Source organism: Pan paniscus, chromosome 9 (genome assembly GCF_029289425.2).
Source record: "Pan paniscus chromosome 9, NHGRI_mPanPan1-v2.0_pri, whole genome shotgun sequence".
Taxonomy (NCBI): Eukaryota; Metazoa; Chordata; class Mammalia; order Primates; family Hominidae; genus Pan; species Pan paniscus.
In genome coordinates this window covers 14,883,435-14,910,181 of record NC_073258.2, presented here as the reverse complement: position 1 = coordinate 14,910,181, position 26,747 = coordinate 14,883,435, and the positions used below count along the sequence as shown (strand labels likewise).

At 43.6% G+C, this 26,747-nt stretch overlaps 1 protein-coding gene across 1 annotated transcript in view; it reads right to left on the bottom strand.

Moving 5' to 3' along the window:
- PARVA (parvin alpha) overlaps window positions 1-26,747 on the bottom strand; it is a 155,036-nt gene that overhangs the window by 65,577 nt on the left and 62,712 nt on the right. The gene's annotated exons all lie outside the window — the stretch shown is intronic.

The window sequence follows — 26,747 nt, the reverse complement described above, 5'->3', positions numbered from 1 at the left end:
TCCTATTCCATAACTCATTAATCCATTAATGGATTAATCCAGGCATCCCCATCCCCCAGGCTATGAACTAGAACGTGGACCGGTACTGGTCCATGGCCTGTTAGGAACTAGGCTGTACAGCAGGAGGTGAGCAGTGGGTGAGTATTACTGCCTGAGCTCTGCCTCCTGTCAGATCAGTGGCTTAGATTCTCATAGGAGCGCAAACCCTATTGTGAATTGTGCATGCAAGTGATCTAGGTTGTGTGCTCCTTATGAGAATTTAATGCCTAATGATCTGAGGTGGAACAGTTTCATCCCGAAACTACCCCCGACCCAACCCCATGTCCATGGAAAAAACTGTCTTCCATGAAATTGGTCCCTGATGCCAAAAAGGTTGGGGACTACTGGATTAATCCAGGTAGAGTGCTCATGAGTCAATCACCTCTTAAAGGCCCCACCTTTCAATACTGCCACATTGGGGATTAAGTTTGAACATGAGTTTCAGAGGCGACAAATATTCAAACCCTAACAAGGAGTAAACCTTAATGTAAGCAAATTAAAAAATCATTTAGAAGGTTAGAGGACCCAAGGATGGAATGCAGATTGTGACAATAGAATCTAACTGTATTACAAATGTATGAGATGACCTCAGTGGAAGGGGTGATGGGAATGGTACTAACTTAAGTATCTCTGGAAATGAGATGATTCTATAAGACCAAAGGCAAAAGGAACTGCATTTAGGCACTGCACTCTAGTTGATAAAGTTGTTTCCCATAGGGTATGGGTTAACAGTGCTGATATTGCTATATGTGTATGCTGGAATTGAACAATTAAGTAAATGCATGGTGGATGGTAGGAGCCAGTTTTCTCACCGGAGTGGGAGGTTATAGATAAACAAGGGGAGAAAGCTAGAATGGTCCATGTGGTAATGCATTGGAGTTAGAGACATCAGTAAGAACTTATGTTTACCTTAATATAGATACAGATGGTTACAAGATATGTGTATATATCTCTAAGTATTTCTATAAATTAGTGCACACACATATATTTCCTTACTGTGTTAACTGAGAGGGCCTAGATGCATCAATATTCCAGTAGCAATGAATGTACATAGAGCCCAGATGTTTGTTTCTAGTCCTGTTCTCCAATAAAAGTAACCAGGGCTCCTTGGAAAAATGGCTGAGTCTAGGACTGCAGAGAAAATATATGAGATAAGCTTGGAGCCAGAAAGGAAGGAAGTACTCAGGAAAAAAAAAAAAAAAAGGAGGGATGTCAAAGGCTCACAGGAGCTGATTGAAAGAGCTGGCCAAAGTTGGAACCATTTGAATAACAAAATAAAGTAGTATTGGATTATAATAAAGTGGATTATCATATAAATTGTATTATAATAATTTGAAGCCCACAGATAAAATAAATGTCTGTGAATCCATAGTGATATAAATAATTGAATAAATTAACACATGGAAGAGAAGAAACTAATCTGTGCAGAATTTCAAATTTACATAGATCCTCTGTTCTGAAAGAATGGAGCATAACTCCCCACTCTTTATGTGTGGGCTGCGTCTAGTGACTTCCTTTGAAAGAGTACTGTATAGGAAGGAGGAAAAAAGTTAGGCTTTACAGTGGAGAAATGTGACAAACACCACCTCAGCCAGGAAAACAAGACCAATATCCACAGTCATAAACCATGTTGATGTTATGTACCCTTGATATGATGTGATGAAAATGGCACTTTACCTCTGTGACCTTCCTTCCAGAAACCCATAACTATAGCCTAAGAATGAAAAAATGTCAATTCTAACAGGAGGGCATCCTAAAAAATACTTGACCAGTACGCCTCAAAACTGTCAAAGTCATAAAAAAACAGTCTGAGAAACTGTCACAGCCAAGAGAAGCCTAAGGAGACGTGAAGACAAAACGTAATGTGGAACAGATAGAGTATGTTAAGTACAAGCTAAAGAAATCTGAATAAACTATGGCTTTAGACAAAATATAGTAATATCAATAATATAACAAAAGTAATATATCAGTAACTGTAAGTTAGTAATAATATATCACTACTGTCCATTAATTTTAAGAATTGTACCATACTAATTTAAGATGTTAATAAGAAAGAAAAGTGGGCGTGGGATATACGAAAACTCTGTACTCCCTTTGCAATTTTTTTTGTTTTTGGTAGATCTAAAACTATCCTAAAAATATATAGTGTTCATGAAGGGGGGGTGGAAATCCAAGATTTTATGAGACACAAATGTTTCCTCCCATCACCAAGGAGATAGTAGTAACTTATCTGACTAAGCTCTGTAGAAGCATTTGGACAGGAGGCAAAGCCCAAAGATCACTACAGCACCTGAGAACTCAAAGTTGTTGGTTGTTTCCAGGGCTGAGATGAGAAAATTTAGGAGAAGACAGAGCTTCCTCCTAACTTAGGGATGCCTGGCAGGGTCATTTCTACTTTATTAAAAAGGGGTCTGTCTCACTAGTACAAGTGTCACTGAAAGTTCGGTGGTCTCTTCAATGACTTTTCTCTGGAATTGCATCTATCCATGGTCACCTATGGAGGTCTTTATACCATGGGCTTTTGTATTAGTTCTCTATTGCTGTAGTAGCAAATCACAAACTTCATGGCATAACACAATACAAATGTATTATCCTTGCAGACCTGTAAGTTAGAAGACCAACATGGGTCTCACTGGGCTAAAGCCAAAGTGTCAGCAGGGCTGTGTTCCTTTCTACTGGCTTAGGGGGTAATCCATTTTCTTTCCTTTTCTAGCATCTGGAGGCTGCCCTCATTCCTTGGTCTGTGGTCCCTTTCCTCCATCTCAAAGCCAGCAGTGGGGGCAAGGCTCAAATCCCTCTCACTGCATACTCTAAATCTCCTCTTCTACTTTTAAGTTTCCTGTGATTTTATTAAGCCCACCTGAATAATCCAGGCCAATCTCCCTATTTTAGGATCAGCTGATTAGCAACTGAAATTCCCCTTTGCCACATAAAGTAACATATTTACAGATCCTAGGGATTAGGGCATGGATAGCTTTGGGAGAGTGATTATTCTGCCTACAATAGCTTTTTCTGTTAAGGGAACAAGTTCTGTTCTTAATACCCTTCTCTACAACATATGGGTTCACTTTTTTCCCACGTGAGATTGCCAGAAGAAAATGCAAAATCTGCACCCCCCAACCCAGTCCCTTAAACAAGAGAAGTTTTACTACATTTAACTAAAAGGATACTTGTTTCAGTGGTTACAATATGTGGCTTCAGGTAAACATGGGAGCCAGCTCTTGGTGGTCTCAGCAGAATGTTGGGGCCTCACCACACTCTCTTGTACTTGACACAGCTGTCTAGTCACCAAGGTTGACATATGGCCCTTGGAGCACAACCAAAAAAGAGAACTTAGAGGCGGTGTTGTGATGGGAGCTGACAGCAGGATCTATAGTCCCAAGTCCTACAGTTTCCACCCATCTTTGTTTTGGTCTGTTTCATAGGCTCTGCAGAGTTGGAAGTCTGCCAAGCAAATGGCCCCTAGGCACTTATTCACTGTTCAGCCAACCATGTGATGCGGCTGTCCTCCAATTGCTCGTAGGCACGGAAGGAGATGGAAGCACCATTGGATGGCTTCATGCAGTCGAAACAATCTGAGTTAAAACATTATTTGAGGTCTCATGTAAGCCATGGGAGTTAAATTTAAACACAAAACAGGCATACAGGGCCCAGGGAACAATATTCATCACTGTTCTTTGTCTTTTGCCGTGCCATACACTGTTATCTTTTTAGATTGAGAATGAGAACCATTTCCTTGGTTTAAAAGTCTGCTCCTACTTAGAGAAGAAGTGCCATGCCTTTGTGCATGGGTGTGCATCTGTGTGTGTCCACATGCCCTAAGCATTTGTAATGGCCTTGGGGAGAACATAGAACTTGACCTGGTAGGCTGGCTAATTACATAGGAAATGTAGATACAATAAGCCACCTAAACCAAGGACAGCCAGGGTGGAGCTGGCATTACTTATCTCACAGATTCATAAGCATGTATGAGTATCTCTGGTGCTAGGAGATGGGTCAGGAGCTATGAATACAAAGACAACTACCTGCCTTCCAGAGCTAGTTGGTTCCTGAAGGGCAGCCACCTTGTTGGCCCTCGGAGCCTAGCACAGTGCCAGGTACCTGATAAGCACTTATTAAGTACCTGGAGGATGTTTTAATGTGAGAGGGGGGGACACTGCATCCCGCAAACTGCAATGCAATATGAGGGCCCTCACACAGTCCTGAACCAGAGAGCAGCGTACTCTTCCAGGGTTGAGGCAGCAATAGATGAGCATTTTGGAGCCACAGGCTGTCAGCAGGACCCCTAAGCAAAGGCCATGTGGGCACAAGAGGCACCTGGTGAAGCCTTGTCATCTCACTGGCCTTCGTCTTCATGCATCACCTGAGTTAAGTTTCCTCTCTTCATCTCATTCTCTGTGGCTCTTTGACCTTCATGTCTATATCCTTCTTATTTATGAATCCTGAACAGCTAGTCATTTATTTTTGCAGTGGCTCAGTGCTGCTTAAAAAGTGCCACATCAACTACTAGTCCACTGAATTCCTAAGAGGTAACCTTGGAAACAGCTCTCAGTGGGGCTAGTAAGCAAACAGACATGCTGTGTTCTGGTTGGATCGATTTGCTGGTGAGTTAATTCTGGGTTTGTCTGAAGAGTCAGTGGTTTACCCTGAAGAGCATTGTTTGTGGAAACTCTCTCCTGTCATCGATGATGATGATGGTGAGGGCACACACATTGTATGTCCCTTGTATCAGGTGCATCGATATAACACTTTGTTTTTTACATGTATTAACTCATATAATCTTTGCAACAATCCAATGAGTAGGTACTATTATTATCCTCATTTTACAGATGAGGAAAATGAGGCCCAGAGAGGTTATATACTCTGAACAAGGCCACACAGCTAGAAAGTGGAGCCAAGGTTTGATCCTGAGCCAGCTGGCTGCACAGCTCTCACATCCTTAACACTATGCTATATGTTGTCCCAGTTTTATGTAGCAACATTTGCTTTTTATACGAAAATGTTTCGTCCATTAGGTTAGGCAGAGGAAGTGCTCCCCAAACACAATGCATATCTCTAAAAAAGGCCTGAAAATACATATCACGCCATTTTTGCAAACCACATTTGTTGTGAAGGCATGGGAACACAGTCACTTCTGCATTCCCACGTAAAGCCAGGAGAAAATTTAATGGAGAATAATCTTGCATAAGCTAAGCCCTAGGGGTTGCCTGGTCATTCTATGGAGGCTCAGCCCCTGCAAGGACAGATTAAAAAGGAGGTGATATTTGAGCAGTGTTTTTGTTTGTTTTAAATAATGGTTGATTTTTTTTCTGACTATAAAAGAAAAACATGCTCTTTAAGATAACTTGGAAAATATTTTTAAAAAGAGAAAATAATCCTACTGCTTAGAGTTAAACTCTGTAACATGTTATATTTTCTCACAAGTGTGTCTATGTTTTATATATAGTTTCAAAACATACTGGGTTCTATAGCCTGCTTTTTTCATGTCATACAATCTTGTTATATTTCTATATGCCATAAAAAATATCACTTTAAGTGGCTTCTCAATCTCTATTGAAGGTACACACCGTACATAACCATTCCGTAACTGTTGAACATTTAGGTAGTTTCCAGTTTTTGGAAGGGGACAGTTGAGTCATTTCCCAGCTATGAAGGGTGAGTGGGTGCTCACAGGCAGACCAGCAAGGAATGTGGGGCCTCTGGGAACTCGTGCACAGTTCTATATAAGAGTTAGGGCACACACTATATTCTTTCTTCTTCTTTTTTCTTTCTTCTCTTTTTCTTTTTTTTTTTTTTTTTTGAGACAGGGTCTCTCTCTGTTACCCAAGCTGGCGTGCAGTAATATGATCACAGCTCACTGCAGCCTTGACCTCCTGGGCTTAAGTGATCTTCCCACCTTAACCTCCTGAGTAGCTGGGACTATAGGCATATTCCACCATGCCCAGCTAATTTTTGTACTTTTTTTTGTGGAGACAGGGTTTCACCATGTTGCCCAGGCTAGTCTCGAACCCCTGGGCTCAAAAATGCTGGGATTACAGGCTCAAGCCACCATGCCCAGCTGGCACAGGCTATATCCTTTCTCTTTCATGGGGGAAGCCAACATCCGGAAAACTTCAGGGACTTCCCTGAAAAGATCCCTAACAGGATGATCCTAACAGTGAGTTGTCTCCTTTCTCCAATGTCTTAGTTTGGAGTTGCTTGAAAGCAGGAAAGAAATCCCAGGAAAGGAAAGAAGAACAAAGAAAGTATGACAGACCCAAGAAGAGACAATAAAGGTGAGTTTCTGAGCTGGTCCTGTGGGGGTAACTGGGGCTTAATCCCTACTGGGGCTCTCTGAGAAACTGCAGAAAGTGTCTCAAGGCGACTTTCCCACTAGTTGAGGTTACCCCCAGGGAGTTCTCTCTCTCCACACTTCCAGGCTGTGCAGAGTGCAGGCTGAGGGGGCTTCAGAAGCCAAAGCCTTGAGACAGAAATGGGGAGGTGTGAGAAGCTGCCACCCTGGGCTGCCACAGAGGGGGTAGGATGTGGGGTGCACAAGCATCTGCTGTGCCCACCCAGAGAACTGGGGGCCAGAGTCTTGCTCCCCTTTCCCCAGGAGAGAAATCACAGGAAACTGGCGGGGAGTTAAGAGAGTATATTTTTAGGAGCAAATCCGGGAACAGAACATGCTCTTTTCCTCCAAGGAAGAAGCAACCAAGAATGAGCAGGTTGCAGAATCCTGTTCCTTATATATGACACTAGGCCAATGCCATGCAAAAACGCATTTCCTCAGTCCCAACTCTATGGCAAGCCCATGCTGCTGAGATGATCAGGATGTCAGTCCTGTCCCTAGCCTGGCTCAGGTCTGGTCTGAGAAAATGCAGGCCATGCTGGCTGGGCAGCTCACTCTCAGTAGGGTATGACACTGTCCTGAGAAAACTCCTGGGGCCAGGCCCTGCGCCGAGGACTGTCCATTCATTACTTCATGCTTTACAACTCTTCTGGGAAGAGACACCTTCCTGGGAACGGGGCTGAAGTTTTGGAGCTTGTGCATCATGTTAATACAATCATGATCACAGCACTGGGGAAAGCCAGTGACCCCTTCATCTGATGGAATGGGGACTTGGAAAATGTACTCATTCCTTTCCTCCCAGTCTTACAGAATGATTGAGTACCTACTGTATGCCACACACTATTCTAGGAAAGAATGAACCCTGGCCCCAGGAGCTCACAGTCACACATGACCCCAGTCTCAGTGGGCTGAGGGCCGACTCTGGTCTAGCTCCAGTGGTGAAGGAGCACCCCCAGGTGAGCCTTACACTGCCAGGGGGGACCAGGGAGGGCTTCATGGCAAAGGCAGTGCCAGACCCTTTTGTGGACAGATCTCTACTCTTCTATCTCACTCACCACAGTTTGCAACTGTGCATCTGTGTGCATATCTGAAGGACACCTGTCTCCCCCAACTATTTTGAGTGGTCCAAGAGGACTGAGGCTTTGCGTACCACTGTCCTGCCAGGACCTGACACACAACACATGCTAAATACATATTTACTGAATGGATGAGTGGTCTGTCGACGCCGGCCCTGAGCAGTCTTCCCCTTCCAGCAGAGTCCCACATCCAAATACACAGCTCTCCCTTCTACACCAGAGCCAGGACGTTAATCATCAGAGGGTCTGGGCTTTAAGAAAAGAAGCTGGAATGGGGAAGGCTGAGGAACTGAGGCAGCAATGGAGGAAGCAGAGAGGGTGAGCAAGTGCTGATTCTGAGAGTAGGGGTTCAGGACATTGACTGTGAAGCATTTTTGCTTATAACTTAGGCCTTTTTAGCATGAATGACTAAGCCCTGTCAGCAACTGGAAATCCATGGACTACTGCATTTGAAACAGCAAAACATTGCCAGTCACTGTGCAGCACAGACCCATTGCAGCACCCTGATTTTTTTTCCTAAACCAACAATTCATGTTGACAGCAAATCTGTACAGAGAACCTATTAAAAGAAATTGTAGTAAATCGAAGATGCTTTAACTGCCTGTCTGACGTTCTGCTGATTGCATGCCTGACACTTCCACTATAGCTTCCTTTTGTACAACCTTCCATTTGATTCGATTCAATGGATAATTATTCAGTCTTGACTGTGGGCAAGGCAATGTGATGAGAGCCTCATTCCAGTTGCATCTTCTAGGCCTAGAGCATAATTTAGCTTGTACACAAAAATAAACACGCACAATATAAGCATAGAGTGGCAAAGGCCATAAGAAACTATAAAAACCATTTCAAAGAAGATAACATTTTACCCATGTGAGCAAGTGTGGGGTAGCTGGTACAGACTCATTCATTTAAATGTGCATTTGACAGCATTGCTGACCAATGTTCCCAGGTCAGGCCCTGTGCTGTGTCCTGGGGTAAAAGGGATGAGTAAGAACCAGCCCCAGAGTACAGCATAGTACTCTATGGGAGCCCAGGGATATCACTTAAGTCATCTGAAAGTGGAAATCAGGGAGGGCCTCACGAGGGAGGACATGCTTCAGTTGCTTCTTAAAGGGGATTAGGAGTTCACCAGGTGAAGAGGGAACAAGACATACAAAAGGGCTGGAGACATGAGAACAGGGAACATTTTTGGGAAGGTTTGCTGGAGGGTAATGGAACTGTGGAGTGCCGTTAGAGAATTAAGTCAGGGCCATACAAGCCAGAACATACCAAGTATGAGTTTAATCCTGAAAGCAATGGGGAGCCACAAGATACAAGCAGAGTTTTGCAAGTCTGTAGGATGGCTGGGAACAGGTTCCCTAATGGATCCATTCAAGCAGAAGTCTTCATAGGATGTACACTACCCTGATGATACAGTTTGAATTAGCCTGGGCTCTGTAGAAAGGTAGATCTTGGATTAATCCCAGCTCTGACTATTACTTAACTTGTTCCCCCTCTAAAATGGGAATCATGATACTTAGCTCACAGGTTTATAATGAAGCTTAGATGACACAGCACATATGAAATGCCCAGCACAGTAGTGCATGCCTTCGTAAGCATCCTCTAACTCTTGGTTTACCCTTTCCCTACCTTTTCTCAGTACATGCCAACAACGCATACATACTGGGAGGGAGGGAAGGACTGCCCAGTGATGACCTAGTGGAATAAGAATGACTTGGCAAGCCAGCAGAGCTCAAAAACAAAACTGGAGGAGACTTTAAGAAATTATCATCTATCTCCTTGTCTTGGGTTTCAAACAGATGCAAAGAGACAGCAAGGTGAAAAAGGGACTAGAAAAGCCCCACACAATGCTTCATGACATTGAAGGACATTTTGGAACAGGTGGCATGGTGAAAGTACCCAGGCAGACTGGAGAAGGAATATTTTACAGGTGTTAATGGAGTCTGGAAGCTGGACACTTGAGGAAAGATGAAGATGGTATGGTGATGGCCTGGGGGCTGTAATGGGTGGTGGTGCTGATAGTGGAAACTGTGTTGAGATGAAGTTTCAGAGGTGGCAAGAAGCAGAAAAAAAATGGTGCTCAATTCTCACAGCACCTGAACTGTGGTCTCTAAATAAATATGAATGCTATTACCCACTAAAAGCAATCAGAGCTCCTTGGAGGAATGGCTGATTTTAGATCTAAAAATATATAGAACAAAAAATAGACGAGAAGAGCCTGGAACTAGAAACCAGTAAGCAATAGATTTCTACTAGATAGGGTTGTATCAAAGAGGCTTCCAATGGCCAAGGACAGAAAAATTTGAGCATCAATAAGGATATCAGCAATGGACCAAAACACATCAAAAATATTTAAATCCATGAGTTAATAATGACACTAGAAAAACAATATATAACACATTGCTAGTCACCTCTGGAGGATGCTAGGAAACCCACTCATTTTGAAAACTGGTAAATAAAGGGAAATAATCTAACATATATCCTGTTTTTCTAAATCGAAATGTATCTCTGGCTGGTCAAATACTTAATGAGGAAATGTTTAATGAATGAGAGTATTACCACTTGGAAATCCCTAATGGATTAATTATCTAGGCAATGATCATCAATAGCTCCTAACATCACAAAAAGAGAGACAACCAGAAGTAATGCTTCCCCATCTTCCCTGAAGTGACTCACCACCATCAGTCCTATATCTACCCATCAGTTTTTGGGAAATGCAGGGGTCAGGGGAACATGACACCATCAAGATACAAGTAGCAAAGTCTAGACTGTGGAAAACTCTACAGGTTTCTTTAATAAATATATTTTATGACAGGATGTCCACCAGCTGCAGTGCATGGGCCTTATTTCAATCTTAATTCTAACAAACCAGAAAAACAACAAATAATAAGTTGGGCATGTGACTCATGCCTGATGAAACAATCAAAACTATGAGACTGAATAGCTGAACATGTTAAGGAATTATTAATTTTTTTACATGAATATAGTTGTGTTTTTTAAAAAGGATCCTTATTTTTAAGAGCTATAAATATATATGCTAAAATGATATATCTGGTAACCACTTCAAAATAATAAAATAATCTTCCAGCAGGGGCAGAGGGTCAGATGGGAAGTGTGAATGAAGCCAAGATTGGCCATGGATTGATCATTGTTGGCTGCTGGGTGCATTGGTAGTGTATTACACTATCTACCTTTGTAATTGTTAGAAGTTTTCCATAGTCAGAAGTTCTTCTTTTTTTTTTTTTTTTTAAATGATACTTTAGAACTGGATTGCGGGGGTAAAGCAGAAGTGACACACAGGCTTGTTTTGTAACATAAGGAGGCAGATCAAAGCAAGAAGCTTTTCAGACTCAGAATAATGTCCATCTGAAAAAAATATTCAACTAATGTAGCAAGCACAGATTACTATATTTAATATATAATGACTTTACTGTCAAAATCCATAATGAAAGTCTATCAAAGCCCCTAAGGAAAGTCAACAAATTACATTAAGTGGCAATTTGTGTAAAGAAAAAAATTATACTATTTAGTCAATATTGGAGAAAATATCCATCTTCACTGGTCTCCACTGAAATGTAGGTGAAACAGTGAAAGGGCTCTTTTCTATGAGTAGCAGCCCAGGGTCCTCTCACCACCTTCTTCCCTTCATATCTGCTCCGCCCACTTCCTGGATCCAAGGGCAAACACCAGCTCTGCTGAGGAGCCTCCAGGGGTTGCTTGTGACCTCTGGATCCCTCAAAGTCTCCTGTTTTCCCCCCAAGTTACTGTCTTCTCTGGCTGTGACCTTCAATACAAATGCCTTCCTGGAAGGGGCAAAGGAGTGGATTTGTGGTTTATACATTCATCCGTTAGGAAGGGGCTGCTAATCTGTGATGACAGCACAAAGGACCCCAGGGAGATGCTGTGTCCCCCCCAATACGTCTTCAGGGGAACCAAGAGGGCTCGCTCACCATGGCCATCCCTTGGGCTCCACTGTGGCTGAAGGTTGCTTAGAGCCACCCTTTTTATTCCTTTATTAGTTATGTGTGTTTTCAGAACCCAATCAGTGAGCCCAGACCAATGTAACCTTTAACCTGTCAAAATCTACAGGGAGGCGTTTCAGCTCAGCCATCAACCCAAACATATGAATTTTCAAAACCATGTTTAACCTATGGGTGGAAGCCGAATGGAAAATCTTGCCAAAAACTTATGTGCACATCAATAAAACCCACCTCCGTTTCTGTTTTAATCTATTTATTCCAAACTATGTGGGAGAATTGGAAAGGCCTATTAGCCTTCACTGATTAGGAGCTCTTACAGTAAGATACTTGTACTTTTCCTATTACCGTCACTAATCAGAATGACAACACCCTCTCTACTCCAGCTATGGAGTGGAGCTCACTGTCAGGTCTTAGGAAAAGCAAGTAGCAGGCTCACAACTCACAAAGGCCCAAAGCTTCTTTGTATTGTTTCAGAATCCTACCATTATGTAGGAGCACAGAACAGCAAGCAGTAAACTTAGGTAGAGCTTTTCTTCCACAAGTCCTTTACTCCTTCATTTCTTTGTTCATCTTCACCCCTTCCCTCCTATCTCTAAATATCAGACACCCCCACCTACCCCCCATAGCTACCTCTAACAACAGAGCCACAATAAGGCAGGTCAGGATGCTATAAAAACCCTTCAAATGCAAGAGGAGGAGCACTCACCATCTCAACTCAAACCCCAGAGACGAGCCTGGGAGGTGGCCAGGGCGCCCCCCAACAAAGAATCGCTCCCACCACAGCACGTTCAACTTTGTCCAGGCTCTGACCTACCTTGAGGGCAAAGTGCCCCGCAGCCCATGGTCTAGGATTTCATGGCAATCATGGCATCTTCTGCCCAGAGCTGACCCCCTCCCTATGGTTTCTACCCTTCTGCTTTCAGACCAACTGGAGGTCTGTGAAGTATAGGATCTTCTCAAATGCTTCCCGAAGAGAATGCCTCCTGCTCGGCACAACTCTCAGCTCAGTGCGTCAGTTGCAAACAAGTGGCTGCCTATATAATTTAATACGATGCCACTGGAGACTCACAGACCTGCTGCAAAGCAAGCAGGATTCTGCCTCTCGCCTCTTGGCAACCTGAAATCTGAAGTGCCTGCTTGTTTCTGCTCATTCGGGGTATAAGTTACCTGTAGAGCAGGGTAGGGGTGAAGGCTGGGCTGGGTACTCAAATGCTGGGGGCTACTGAGAAAAGAGTCTCACCTGGGGGGATCTGAAATTTCTTAGCTGACTCACAGACTCAAGGTCATGGGGATCTGACAAAGGCAGAGGTAAATTGTGGGTATAGCTGGGTGACCCCAAGGCCACACTGGACACAGAGTGGCTATGCTGTGCTCTCAAAGCTTTTTCTCAATTGTTGTGGGGAGAGCCTGTCCTATCAGGTGAGATAACTTAAACTAGATCACAAAGATCTAACTACTAGTTTAGGTTGTCTCATATGATAGGACAGGCTCTCCCCACAGGAGAGGAGGGCATTTACATACACTTTTCTAAGCACAAGTGTGTAATCTTAGGCATGCATTAAGGAAAAGAAGAAAACTTTCTCATTTTTGAATAACTGTCATTCTGGCCCTTTGGGTTTGCTGCTTGGTTGGCTAAATGCTAAGCCCTGCCTGGAGGCAGGCCCTGGAACCAACCGTATACCTGTTTCCGCTTGCATATAAGGCAGGGAGATGAGCAGCACTGGCCCTCGGCTAAATGGATTGCTCAGGTGCCGGGACCAGTTCATCTGCACCCTGCTGGAGTAGCCCTGCAGGGGGGTGGTGGCAGGAGACTATTTGGGGTACTTCACCCTTTTGGAAAAGGACAAAACTCTAAGTCTCCACAGATCCCCTAAAAGCCCTAGAAGGAGGAATCCCGAGATGTAATTACTATGCTACCCATGATCATCTGAGAAAGGGGCTCTTTCCATAACCATCGGCTTTATGATGATCAGCTAAGAAGCGCGATGTTCTTCAAGGAGCCAATGGCTAAAAGGTACAGAGTATGCAAATTTAGCTAACATTCTTGGATTAATAACTATTATGTAACTGTTAGGCTGAGCCTCTTGCACACATTATCTCATTTAATCTATAGGATGCAGACTTTGTAAATGAATTTATCATACCTACTGCCTAATGCATTAGAGTATGTAAAAGAGAAATCTAGAAATAGCACTGTAGGACTGAACTAAAAGGTTTTGATTCATGGCAAAAGAAATTTAATTAAAGCATGTAATGTCAATTACTGTCATTCATAATCATATTATACCTCCCCAGAAATAATACAGATATAAAAGTCTAGAGTTACCTGCATGTTTGATATAAATAGGATAAAATTATCTAGGTTCTGAAAATATCCAGATATCAGACAGAAAAAAAAAAAAAGCATCTCTACCTAGCCTCATGTGTCATCAAATTTCATTAGGTAGGGACGTGAGTATCCAGCAGCAGGAAAACCCTTCCCTCCTCTGAGAGCAAGTCATAAGGCTTTCGAAGGTGCCTGAAAATCTGGGGTTTAACATACTCATGAGCTTTTAGCTGCTAGAGATGAGATGCTCTCCTTGTTTTGACAAGCCCCAGGAGAAACCAGAGAACTCTCAATAAACTTCCACTAGTTTGGGGACCCTGTATAGTGATAAGGACCAGATCCTCTCATGGGGCAGTTTTGAGGTCTAGTGGAAAGACGGAGCCACAGGAAAGCATCAGGGCAAGAAAAACACAGCACACTGACCAAGCCACAGCTAGGCCTCAACTGGTCCTTCCAGGGTGTGATGGTTAACATAGAGTGTCAACTTGATTGGACTGAAGGATGCCTAGATAGCTGGTAACATATTGTTTCTGGGTGTGTCTGTGAGGGTGTTGCCAGAGGAGATTAACATTTTGAGTTAGTGGACTAGGAGAGGCAGACCTGCCCTCAGTCTGGGTGGGCACCATCTAAATGAGCTGCCAGCACAGCTAGAATAAAGCAGGTAGGAGAAGATGGAAGAGCAGACTTGCTGAGTCTTCCGGCCTTCATCTTTCTCCTGTGCTGGATGCTTCCTGCCCTCAAACATCAGACTCCAGTTCTTCAGTTTTTGGACTCTTGGACTTCCACGAGTGGTTTGCCAGGGGCTCTCAGGCCTTTGGCCACAGACTGAATGCCATGGGTCTCAGACTGACCCACCACTGGCTTTCTTGCTCCTCAACTTGCAGACAGCCTATTGTGAGACTTTACCTTGTGAGAGTGTGAGTCAATTCTCCTTAATAAACTCCCTTTCATGTATGCTTATATCCTATTAGTTCTGTCCCTCTAGAGAACCCTGACTAATACACATGGGCATCCAACACCCTGAGGCTTCATTCTCTTTTCCCTTAATCACTTAGCATATGTAGTATTGGCAGACCCAGAGCTGAATAGTGGGGTTAACACAAGATCCACCAGATCAGCAAGGTCCTTGCATTCTTTGGATTACAGTGCAGTGGGGAAAACAGACATTAATCTAAGAAATACACAAATTAATAAATACAAGCAAAGTTCTACTGTGTCCTAGTTTCTGCATATCTGAAATAGATTTAGAGAATATCTATTCCATGGGGTCGTGGCAAAGATGAAATGAGTCAATATGTACAAAGATCTTGACTTAATAAAAATTCTACTGGCACTACTATTATTCTTATTACTAATGTGTAGCTTCAGCTGTTACCAGATGTGTGACCTTGGGCAAGTTACTTAACTCTCTCATGTCTCAGTTTTCTCATGTTACAATTTTCCCATAATGATCAGTTTTAGTAAAATGGGATAACAACAATTCTTCATGAAAAAGATTAAATGAGTAAATATGCAGGAAGGGTTTGGAACAATACCTGGCACATGGTAAGAATCTATCTGATCAATGTTAGTCGCTAGTGGTGATTATTATTTTGCAAGAATCTGGGGAGTAGAATCCTAAGACAATACATCAGCTCATAATATGCTTACAATCTAGCTCAGAGTTTCTCAACAGAGGCACTATTGATCTTTGGACAGGATAATCCCTTGTTGTGGGGGGCTGTTCTGCACACTGTAGAATGTCTAATAGCATCCCTGGCCCCTACCCACTAAATGCCAGTAGCATTCCCCCACTCCCACAGTTGTGACAACCAAAAATATCTCCAGACATTGCTTAGTGTTCCCCAGAGGAGAGCCTGGTGGGAGCAAAGTCACCCCCATGGAGAACTACTGATCTAGCTGGGAAGTACCACATACAGAGAGGAAGAAAGAAGAATGCGGAGCTAGAACCTGTGGTAAAAGAGCAGCAGTAAGTCCATGAAAGGAACTCATTGACAGAAACAGGGAAGGTTCCTTAGAAGACAGAGCCTTAAATGGTGCTTCATGACCATTTTAAATGTATGTCCCGCCAGGTGCTGTGGCTCACGCACATGTAATCCCAGCACTTAGGGAGGGTGAGGCAGGCGGATCACTTGAGGCCAGGAGTTTGAAGCCAGCCTGTCCGACATGGCAAAACCCTGTCTTTACAAAAATACAAAAATTAGCCAGGCATGGTGGTGCACACCTGTAATCCCAGCTACCCTGGAGGGAGGCTGAGGCGGGAGAATCACTTGAGCCGGAGAGGCAGAGGTTGCAGTGAGCCGAGATTGCGCCACTGCCCTCCAGCCTGGGCGACGGGGAGACTGTCTCCAAAAAATATAAAATAAAATAAAATATAAATAAATAAATAAATAAATGTCCCTTTTGGTAAACATAAAAATCTTTTTATTGAGATTGAAATTTCAAAACAAACATCATGCCTAAACCCAAATTAAAGCAACTATAATATAGTGAATATTATTTTGCATTACAAACAGTTCCTTCCTCTCACTAAAATTCTGATAAAGCTTCTTAGCTAAATGTCAACTCACAGTGGTTTAAATAAGCTGGGAAGAGATAAAAGACAGACAGAAGGGAGAGGGGACAGAGAACCTAGGTCATCCCTGAAGAACTTGGAGAACTTTGGAGCAACGTCTGCTGATATCTCTGGAAATGAGTCTAAATTTTACCCAAGTAGTAGTGAGTCTGCTTTCAAGATAGACAATGATCCCTGGCTTCCAGCTGTTGTATCCCATTCCATCCTGTCCCCATGACAGGGACCAGCTGACCTTCTGCTGTAACTCAGTTCTGCCTCATTTTCTAAGACACATCTTGACCTGAGGCTGACTTGGGCTCAACAGCATCACTGTCTGATCCCAGGGCACTGCTTCATTCCAATAAACGACAGTTCTAATCCATTACTCAGGTTCTTATAACTGAAGACCTGCCTTGGTCCCTGTTGATGAATCCCTGTCCAAGAATCTGCTGAGCACCTCATCCCAGAGAATTGCCAAGCACCCTTACCCAATGTCTGGAGCTACAACTCCTGGGTGTCCTAAGCCTGCCTTTCTGGACATCTGAGCATCATCCCATCCAACTGCTGCCGCACTTATCTGCCCTTGGAAACATCCTACTACTTTGTCTTGGATCCTTCTGTGTTGCTGTTGAATCTCAGAAGGATCACGGCTGCACCCATGCTGGCCAGGCTGCATCTTCACCATTAGTGTGCAGGCCAGCAATCCTAGTGCAATCCTAGCCTGGCGGAAGGGTCAGATCTCTATGACCCCCTGCCTTCCTCATTCCATTGTAGGTAACTGGCCATGCTGCAACACGACCAAAATCTCTGAGTTTTGGTTATCTCTACTGTAAGGTAGGTTAATCAGACGGCAGCCCTGCACGTGATTCAATTGTAATTTATACACATTATAAATTGAGCACCTCCTGTATGTAAGATACCTTGACAGGTGAGGGAAAGAGAGGAGAACTAATGCTGAAGGTTTATTTTGTACCAGACATTGATTTCTTGCTTTACACAATTATTTTAACTCATAACAAACCCAAGAAGTAGATATATCATCACTAACATTTTGTGTATGAGAAGATTAAGTTCAAAGAGCCAGCAAAGCATCAGGCAGGGCCCTCAACAGGGGTCTCACTGACTTCAAACCTCATGTTCATTCCCCAACACTGGGAGTGGTCTTTTTGATGGGTGCCTGGAACCCTACGAGGTTTTTATCTTTTCCTTTCTTCCTTTTATAAATTTTGATAATATATTGGGCATCTACCTTCAGGGTTAGTGACTGTACTCAGAGTATTCATACAAACTGCTCTCAGCATCCTCTCCCAGTTTTTTTCTACTATTAAAATTCAGGTCACACAGAAGATGAAATGTGGAGTTCTCCAAACTCTCTCAAGGGAGCTGAGTACAAATAAGTATTATAACTTTATGGGAGCTGCTGTCCCAGCAAGCAAGGCATGAGTGAGACTTGGATTTCCCAGAAGGAAGTCAATGCACCCATACTGACTGGGACCATATCTACAGGGCTCAGGGCTCGGCAAGGCGCTCTGGTCCCTCTCTCTCTCTGCTGAATGCCAGGGATTGCCCATGGTGAGTTACACACCAGCCCTGATGGGGTGCTGTTTATGAAAGGGACACAGGGCAAGGTATTTGAAAACTTCACATTTGCATAATGAATTATCTCCTCTCCTGATCCCACCCCCACTTTTAAGATTAGCATTTAAGGCTTTAAAAATACCACCAAAAAAAAATACACTAGAGATTATACTGGCTTTTCCCTACAGTGAGGCATGGCAGGGTTGTGTCATTAGATTGACCTTTACATGGGTTGACCTGAGCAATTTTACAGTCAAGTATAAACTGCTACATTACAGGGTTTGAGTAACACATAGATGGAACCTCATCACCTGTTACAGCCAGGTGCCTGGGCATGCTCATCAGTCACATTTAGGACACAGAGAGGAGACAGAGAGCCAAGCATATAACACAGGCCTGGAAGAAGTTACTCATCCTGTATGGGAATTTTTCTAAAGACACAACCAACATTTATCCTGAGACTTAACCTATAGACTTATAGGAGTCATAGCCATGTTCTTAATTTTCTCTATTTTTATGGAAAACTTGGCTACATTGAGAATGTATGAAACCAACAATCATGAAACAGCGGGCCAGAAACCACAGAATACACTTTTACCACAGGAAAGCAATGAACTGCAAAATTTAGACTCATCTGATCCTTATAATTGGACAAGGCTAGCTTTCACATGATGACAATCATTACTGCTATATTATTGTATTTTTGTCAATATTTAAAGTGTATCTCTCCACATACTTACAAAGTGAACCTATTTGATATTTTAATAATATTCATTGATCCTAGCCTATTTTAATATATTTAAGTCATCACACAATTGTTGGCCATTGGGTTGTTGCAGTCTAGGTAAAACTCTCCATATAATTTTTTATTACTTTAGGATACATTTCTAAAAGTAGAATTGCTGGGTCAGAGTGGAGGACTGATTTGGTGATATTTTTTGCATATCATCACACTGTTCTCTAGGAAGGAAAAAAAAATTATAATGCCTTCTTGAGTGTATGGGTGTATCTCTGCCCATGTTAGATTTTGTAGGTCTTTTTATTTTTGATATTGTAGTAGGTGGGCGTGGTAACTCACAGTTGTTTTAACTTGAATTTATTAACTTACCTCCCTAGGATTTGTGTACAGCTGTGTGAATTGTCTACACATAACCTTTGACCATCTGTCCAATGAAGTCTTGATTGGGACCTCTCAGATTTTTCTAAAACTCCCTCGAAGTGTTTGGATATTATGTTTTTAGATGTCATGTTTATTACAATTATTTCCCCAATCTGTTGCTTCTCTTTTTACCTTTTTGTTTTGTTGATTTTCTTTGTACAAAAAAAGGTGTGTATTTTTTTTTAAAGTAATTGAACCCGACAAACTTGTCACTGATAATTTCTTCAATTGCTTCAATAGTCAGAAAATTGTCTTTCCTCAACAATTGGGATAAGAATACTATTTTAAAAATTAGCTCTTTAAACCATCTGGCATTTGTTGCGGTATAGGGATACACTGACCATATTTTCTGAATCAAAAATTGGAACATGTGATCTGACAAATGCCAGTGTTCTCATGGGTAAAATGGGACAGAATATTTGAAATTGAGACTTTCCTGGAAAATTAAGGACATATGGCCCCCATATGTATGGAGCAGGCTGTTATTTTAAACGTCCCGCTTTTTTCAGCCCCTATCAACTCTAAGCAATAGAGCTTTTTAGCCTAAGATTCAATGTCACCCAAGTCCTGAGCCCAACCTTACGAGGGCAGGCAGAATGGCAATACAGCCATTCCTACCAGAAGGAAGGATCCAGAATTAGTTATGTTACAAAGAGCCTGGTATTTGCCCCTCTAGATCCATGCCTTCCCACCTTGTTCCCCGCTCCATGTTTCAGTGGGCACACTTGCTGTCTCTCCTCAGCTCCCATTAGATCAATGGGAAGTACCCCAAGAAATCTGGGAGAGAGGGGAGAGACAATCAGGGTATTTATGTCCTGATTCCCCTGCTGTAAGGTCACCATGATCAAAGGTCATAGGCCTTGTCTGTTGGGTGGCCCTCCCCACACCACCTTCTCTATCCTGGAATTTAGTAACCATTCACATCCCTCCCGTTTCAGGCTTAGGAGCAATAACAGCTCCCCACAGTTCCCAGCCCCAGGATAGAGTATACTTAGCCCATTCCTATGTGAAGAAACCCTTTATTAAACTGTAGTTATGTTAATCAATTGGAGTGTGCCATGGTGTCCAGCGGGGACCCTTCCTCATATACCCAGTACCCAGGCTGCCTCAGTGAACAAGTACATATACAATCAGAGTTAGTTTTCCCCAGACCCCATTACAGTTGGCTCTGTGCACTCAAGGGTTAAAAGTCTAGTTCCTCCTAGAAGTACAGCCCTCCCCTAGACCACTGCCTACTTGGCTACTTTGCCAGCCCCTTCTTTATACGACAAGCCCTCTCAACTCCACCTACGGACAGCAGAATTGCTACACTCCAGATAGACCACCACGCACAGCAATCCAGCTGCTCATGCTGACCTGAAATCCTGAATTCCAGTCTTGGTTCTACCCCGTCCTAGCTGCTTTCTTTTCCCCTAGGGCCAACGCTGAGGTCTCAGCATGCCTCTGGGTTCATCTATGTAGTAATAACCAGTGGCTTCTTCCTTCAGGGGCAACCAGAATACCAGAGATTATATAATGCATTTAAGATAAACTGGTTGGGAGGCTGAGGTGGGAGGATCACTTGAGGCCAGGAGTTTGAGATCAGACTGGGCAACAACAAAAAAATTTAAAAAATAGCTGGGTGAGGTGATGCATGCCTGTAGTCCCAGCTACTCAGGAGGCTGAGGTGAGCAGATCACTTGAACCCAGGAGTTCCAGGCTGCAGCGAGTTTTGATCTTGTCACTGCACTCCAGCCTGGGCAACAGAGTGAGACCCTATATCTCTATAAAAAAAAAAAGAAAAGAAAAGAAAGATACACTGGGCTGAGTAAGTATTATACATAAGGATTGGTTCAGTCATCACCATGAATTAGTGAGTATTAATTGTCTAAGCTGCCTGTTCTGGCCCTCAACACCCATCTTTATGGGCTATCCATTTCTTCTGGGTCCTTGAATTTTGCTTTTGGTGCTCTTTGGAAGATTTTGCAATGCCTCCACTGACCCACCTCTTACCAACAGCACTGCCTGATGTCCTCCTGTGTGTTCCCATTAACAACCTGGATTCCGCTTCTGCCAAATCCTTACCATTTGGGGCCAACCTCAACATGCCCCTCTCTGTGAGGAAACCATGAGCAAAGGGATGCTGGGGCGTTAGGGGGTGGGTAGGAAGCTGCAAACCTGCCTCCCTGAAGCCACCACATGGTGTCTGAAGTGAGGACCTCAAGATTCAGCTCAACAAGCATTCATGGAGCCAGGTTCAGTACTACAAAGGCACGCTGAAAATGACATGAGGCAAACGGGAATGAGATAGTAAGGCAGTAAAATGGGAGCACAGACAACAAGCAAGTGGTGACAGGACTGGTAAGGCTTTGGAGAAGAAGCAGGGCTCAACCTAGAACTTGAAGGTAGAGGAGAAGAAGCAAGCCCAGAAGCAAAGTCTTCAGAGCAGGAATCAGCAATGGTGGCCATATTGCCTAAGGGTACAGGCAAGGGAAAACAAAAATTATGCTACACCTGCTTCCATCCAAGCACCTCGTGTTCCCATCTGATATCCACTAGGCTGCATCTCTGAATCCCCAGAGCCTAGAAACATGGTTGAGAAAGTATCAGTAAAATAAAAGCATGAATGAATATACTTAAAAAGCATGAATGAATATACTTAACTGTTATTGCCAAAAGCCAAGAGTTCAGTAGTTCCTTTGAATCCTACACCTGCAGGGGAAACAGGTCACCCAAGAGAAGAAGTGGTGTGTGACAGATGCTTTTAAGAAGTCAAGTTGGCCAGGTGTGGTGCCTCACGCCTGTAATCCCAGCACTTTGGAAGGCCAAGGTGGGCGGATCATGAGGTCAGGAGATCGAGACCATCCTGGCCAACATGGTGAAACCCCGTCTCTACTGAAATACAAAAAATTAGCTGGGCATGGTGGCACGCACCTGTAGTCCCATACTCAGGAGGCTGAGGCAAGGGAATCGCTTCAACCCAGGATGCGAAGGTTGCAGTGAGCTGAGATTGCACCACTGCACTCCAACCTGATGACAGAGCGAGACTCCATCTCAAAAAAAAAAAAGGTGGGGGGGCCGGGCATGGTGGCTCACGCCTGTAATCCCAGCACTTTGGGAGGCCGAGGCGGGCGGATCACAAGATCAGGAGATCAAGACCGTCCTGGCTAACACGGTGAAACCCCATCTGTACTAAAAATACAAAAAATTAGCTGGGTGTGGTGGCACGTGCCTGTAGTCCCAGCTACTCGGGAGACTGAGGCAGGAGAATGGCGTGAACCCGGGAGGCGGAACTTGCAGTGAGCCAAAATCGCACCACTGCACTCCAGCCTGGGAGACAGAGCGAGACTCCATCTCAAAAAAAAAAAAAAAAAAAAAGGAAGTCAAGTCAGCAAACAGTACAAAACACCTTGATATATAGCATCCCACGTTGTCCCATGGCTTTTGGAAACTGCCCTTATGTCATTTATTTTATGTGTAGCAGCCTCTGCCTTCTACCCTCCTGAAGCTTCGTGGGGAGGCTCTTTTCCCCTCGGTTCTCATGGTGCCTGGATTCTCAGTGGGCCTGGTGAATAGATCATAGGGGCTCTGCTCTTAGGCTGTACCCCTAAGAGCTTAGTCAATGTACCTGTGGACAGCCAAGCAATGAGGGCTTTTTGTCTTGTACCTGAGACTTCTGCCCTATATCTCCTCCACATCTCCCTCTTTAAAGCAGCCTCAAGCTCCTAGTGTCACAGCTATTGACCTTGAAAATGCAGTCTTTTGCTGCACTCCCAATACCTGTCTTGGGCTCCACATACCTTTTCTTCAGGCACTGGCCATCCACCATCCTAGGTTAGAGTCTCACTTTCTTCCTGTTAATAGTATGAATACCATACCTTACATTTGCTTAATGCTTCCCAAAGCTTACATATGCATCTTATTTAACTCTATAGCAATCCTGCTAAGTAGGTATTGTGATCTCCATTTGATGCTGAGGCTCAAAAGAGGTAAGAAATTTGTTCAGCTGGACAGCAGCATCGGGCACTGCCCAAAGGTCCTCCCTGTCCAGGACTCCTTATCCTCAGTCACAGTTTCTGCCTCGCTACTTCTCACTTGCTCGGAAGAGTATGATTAAGTAGAGCTGATGGCTTCCTGCCTCCATGCTGCTGAACTGGTCCACGCATCAAGTAAAGTTTGGATTGGTAGGCTACAAGGGGCAAGGCCCCTTCCAACTCTGAGTCTCTCTGACTCTCTAACCCCACAATCCTTCGACCTGTCGGCAATTTTCCACAAAGCAAGCTTCTCCCTTCAACTCCCCCCAACTTACCACATGCTATTTTTTGACACTCAACTATTACTATACATTTTGTGGAGCTAGGCAGTCAACTGGATAGCAATTCCCTATCTCCAATTTCCTACAGCGTTGTGGAAAATTGTGTTACATTGGGCAAATGAAAGAGCTAACAGCAGCAGGGGGAAAAATCATTAAAATGTAGTCGTCTTTGTTTAATCCTGCCTCCCTCAGCAGATTTGGTTGGTGACCTCTCTCTGAGTCATAAAAAGGCTTTAAAACTTGCTCTGATTTACATCTGTAGGAAATAGAGTTTATGTCTTGCGTTTTAATTTTTTTTTTTTCATTCTCAACCCATACTTTATTCCCGTCTATGTGGAATTTCTTGATAATACCTCAGGACAAAAATATACATACATAATAGCTTTTCGGCTTTATGGTGTGGAATAACCAAAACCACTCATTTTAACAAGATCCTGGAGGCTTTAAGCCAATTACCCCCGAATGTATTCTGTGAGATTTAGCTGGGCGGTCTTCTCTTGGTCAATTAAGTCATGGGAAAAGGCTCAGGATCACCAATGATCTCACTTGGAGAGTGATCCACAAGGAAAAGCAATTAAAGAAAAAAAGTTTTCTACCAGAGTATAGAGGCAAAAATTATCATTATTTTTGGCATCTGAAGCATGGCAGATGGTCTAATCTTTTGCATCTCTATAGTCTGAACTCAATTCTAGAGGAAAAATAAAGAACCACAATTTAGTAGAGGTCAGGAACGCAAAGTTTGTAACTTCAGCCCCACCTCCACCCCCAAGGCTGGGGCCTCTGTGGATTATGGGCCATTACTCTTTAGTTGTAAGAAACAGAATCCCCCTCCCCTAAGCTAATTAATTAAAGGAGATTGCTTAAAAATACAGTGGTAGGCAAAATCCTGTGCCTTAAGATTTCCTGCTCCAATCCTGGGACTGTGAATGTGATGAGATATCATGTGCTATGTTAGGTTACCTGATAGAGGGATTATGTAGATGTAATCATGGGTACTAGTTTTGATTTGAGTTACCCTAAAGGAGATGATCTGCATAAACCTAACCTAATCATTCTTACCCTTTAAAAGCAGGTAGCAGAAGAGGAAGTCGGAGAGACTTAGTATGAGAGGGATTCGTTGTGTGGGTGATTCTCTGTTGCTGACATGGAGGGGCCCTGTGGCAAGGAGCTGAGAGTGGCCTCTTGGAGGTAAGAACAGTCCCTGGCCAAGGCCAGCAAGGGAATAGGGACTCCAGTCCTACAATGCAAGGAAACAAATTTTGCCAAGAACCTGAATGAGCTTAGAAGCAGATTCTTTTCCAGGGCCACCAGATAAAAACCCTGCCCAGCCAACAACTTGACGTCAGCTTTGTGAGATTCTAAACAGAGAACCCAGTTGAACCCACTGGACTTCTGACCTATAGAACTGGGATATAATACATGGATTGTTTTAAGCTGCTAAGTTTGTGATAATTTGTTACACAGCATTAGAACACTAATACAGAGCCCCAGTTCATGGGCACAGGAACCCAAATGTGGCCAGGCCCCAGTGGGAAGGAGAGAAGTCCCAAGGAAGCAAAACCTCTCCACCGGCCACCTGGACTCTCCCCCTTAGCTTCTCTTTTGATCTTGACCGGCTTCCTACACTTATCTGTGATGACATATGACTGCTGGCCCCAACCCTAACTGAACTCACGGGGCCAGCACCAATCACTGACCAAAAAAGCCACTGTGTCCTTACTTCAAATTCTGAGAATTTGGAATGAATGGCCAGTTGGTCGTTGGCCATTTATTCATCCAACAAATGTTAACTGAGCATATACAATGGTCAAGAATTGTTCCAGGTGCTGGGGATACAGCAATAAACAAGATGCCATCCTGCTCACAGGGAGTTTATATTCTAGTGAAGGAGAGAAACAATGGAAAGGCAAACAAGGAAACATGCATGCTACGCCAGCAGTGACAGGTTGTAAGAGAAAGCAGAATAGGGCGATGGGAATAAAGAGAACCAGGAAGTGCTATATTTAAACAGGTGGTCATAGGCCTCTCTAAGAAGGGTTGTGCATAAGGAGGATTTGAACAGAGGCTGGAGTGAAGGAGCCAGTTATGCAAATACATAGGGAACATTCAGGAAGAAGAAACAGGAAGTGCAGAGGCTTTGAAATGTAAATGTACTTTGCTCCTGTAGGGAACAAGAAGGCCAGGGCAGCTGGGGCAGAGAAAGCAGAGGGAGGAGGATAGGAAGTGGGGTGGGAGGAGCAACATGGGCCAACACAGGTAGGGCCAATATGGGAAAACCATCAAGGAGTTTACTGCGAGGTAGTGACACGGATTGCTGGTCTTCAGTCAGAGATCCAAACAAGGTCTCAAACATGGCAACCCAGGCCTGTCCCTTCAGCTGGGCCTCCGGGTGCCATCATTCCCAAAGAATGGGGGTGATGAGTGAGTCAGGCTAGACATCTACTTCATGCTCCCATTATCACTAAGAACAACTTTGGTTAATTCAATAATGTCTCAACCATCTTTGATTCAAGCTGGAGGACTGAATCAAACGGGCAGAGTCCACAGGATGTAATGGAAGGTCAGTGGCAAATGAAGGGACAGTGTCTATACCAAAGTCTACAGAGATAGCTGGGCCTTCTTTTCATCTCTCCTGCAGTGTAGTTTGGGGGAAGAATTAGCAGAACCACTGGCCAAGGAGTTGTCCCCTTCCCCATTCACCCTCATATTCCTAGAGAGATGCATCCAATCAAAAGAACACAGCTCAGAAACCATGAGAGAGACTCCAAAAGAATTACTGTTCCTAAAGTGCCCCTGGGATCAGAACTAGTGGTCTCCTCTGTCACTTTCCCAAACCAGTCTACTGTCCATCCCAAACACAGTCTTATTCATGCATCCTCTCTTTCCCATATCATTAGGCCCTTCTGAAGACATGAGCCATCCCAGGCACTACAGTACCTACCCTAACACCATTTTGCCTCAATCTTCCTCTGAACTGCTGGGCCCATTTTTAATCCCAAAGAGCCTCTTTCTTCCCATCCTGGTTTCCCAATTTTCCTGGAATTGATCAAGCAAATGTCTACTGAGTGCCAACCTTGTGGCATTGTACAAGGCAGGAGGGATTTAAGCCCTGGGTTCAAAACCTAATGCTGCCACTGACTATCTTAATTTGGGCAAATAACTGAACCTCCCTGAGTCTCAACTATGAATGGGAACAATAATACCTACTTTAAGGAGGTGTTTAGGGGTTAGGAACAATAAAAGTCAAGTCTCTAGCATGAAGCTGGAGACAAAGTAGGCCCTTAGTGGATATTTATTGAATAAATGAATAAATTAATGAATGCTATGTTTGAATGTCCCCTTCAAAACTCATGTTGAAATTTAAATGCCATTGTAACAGTATTAAGAGGTGGGGACTTTAAGAGGTGAGT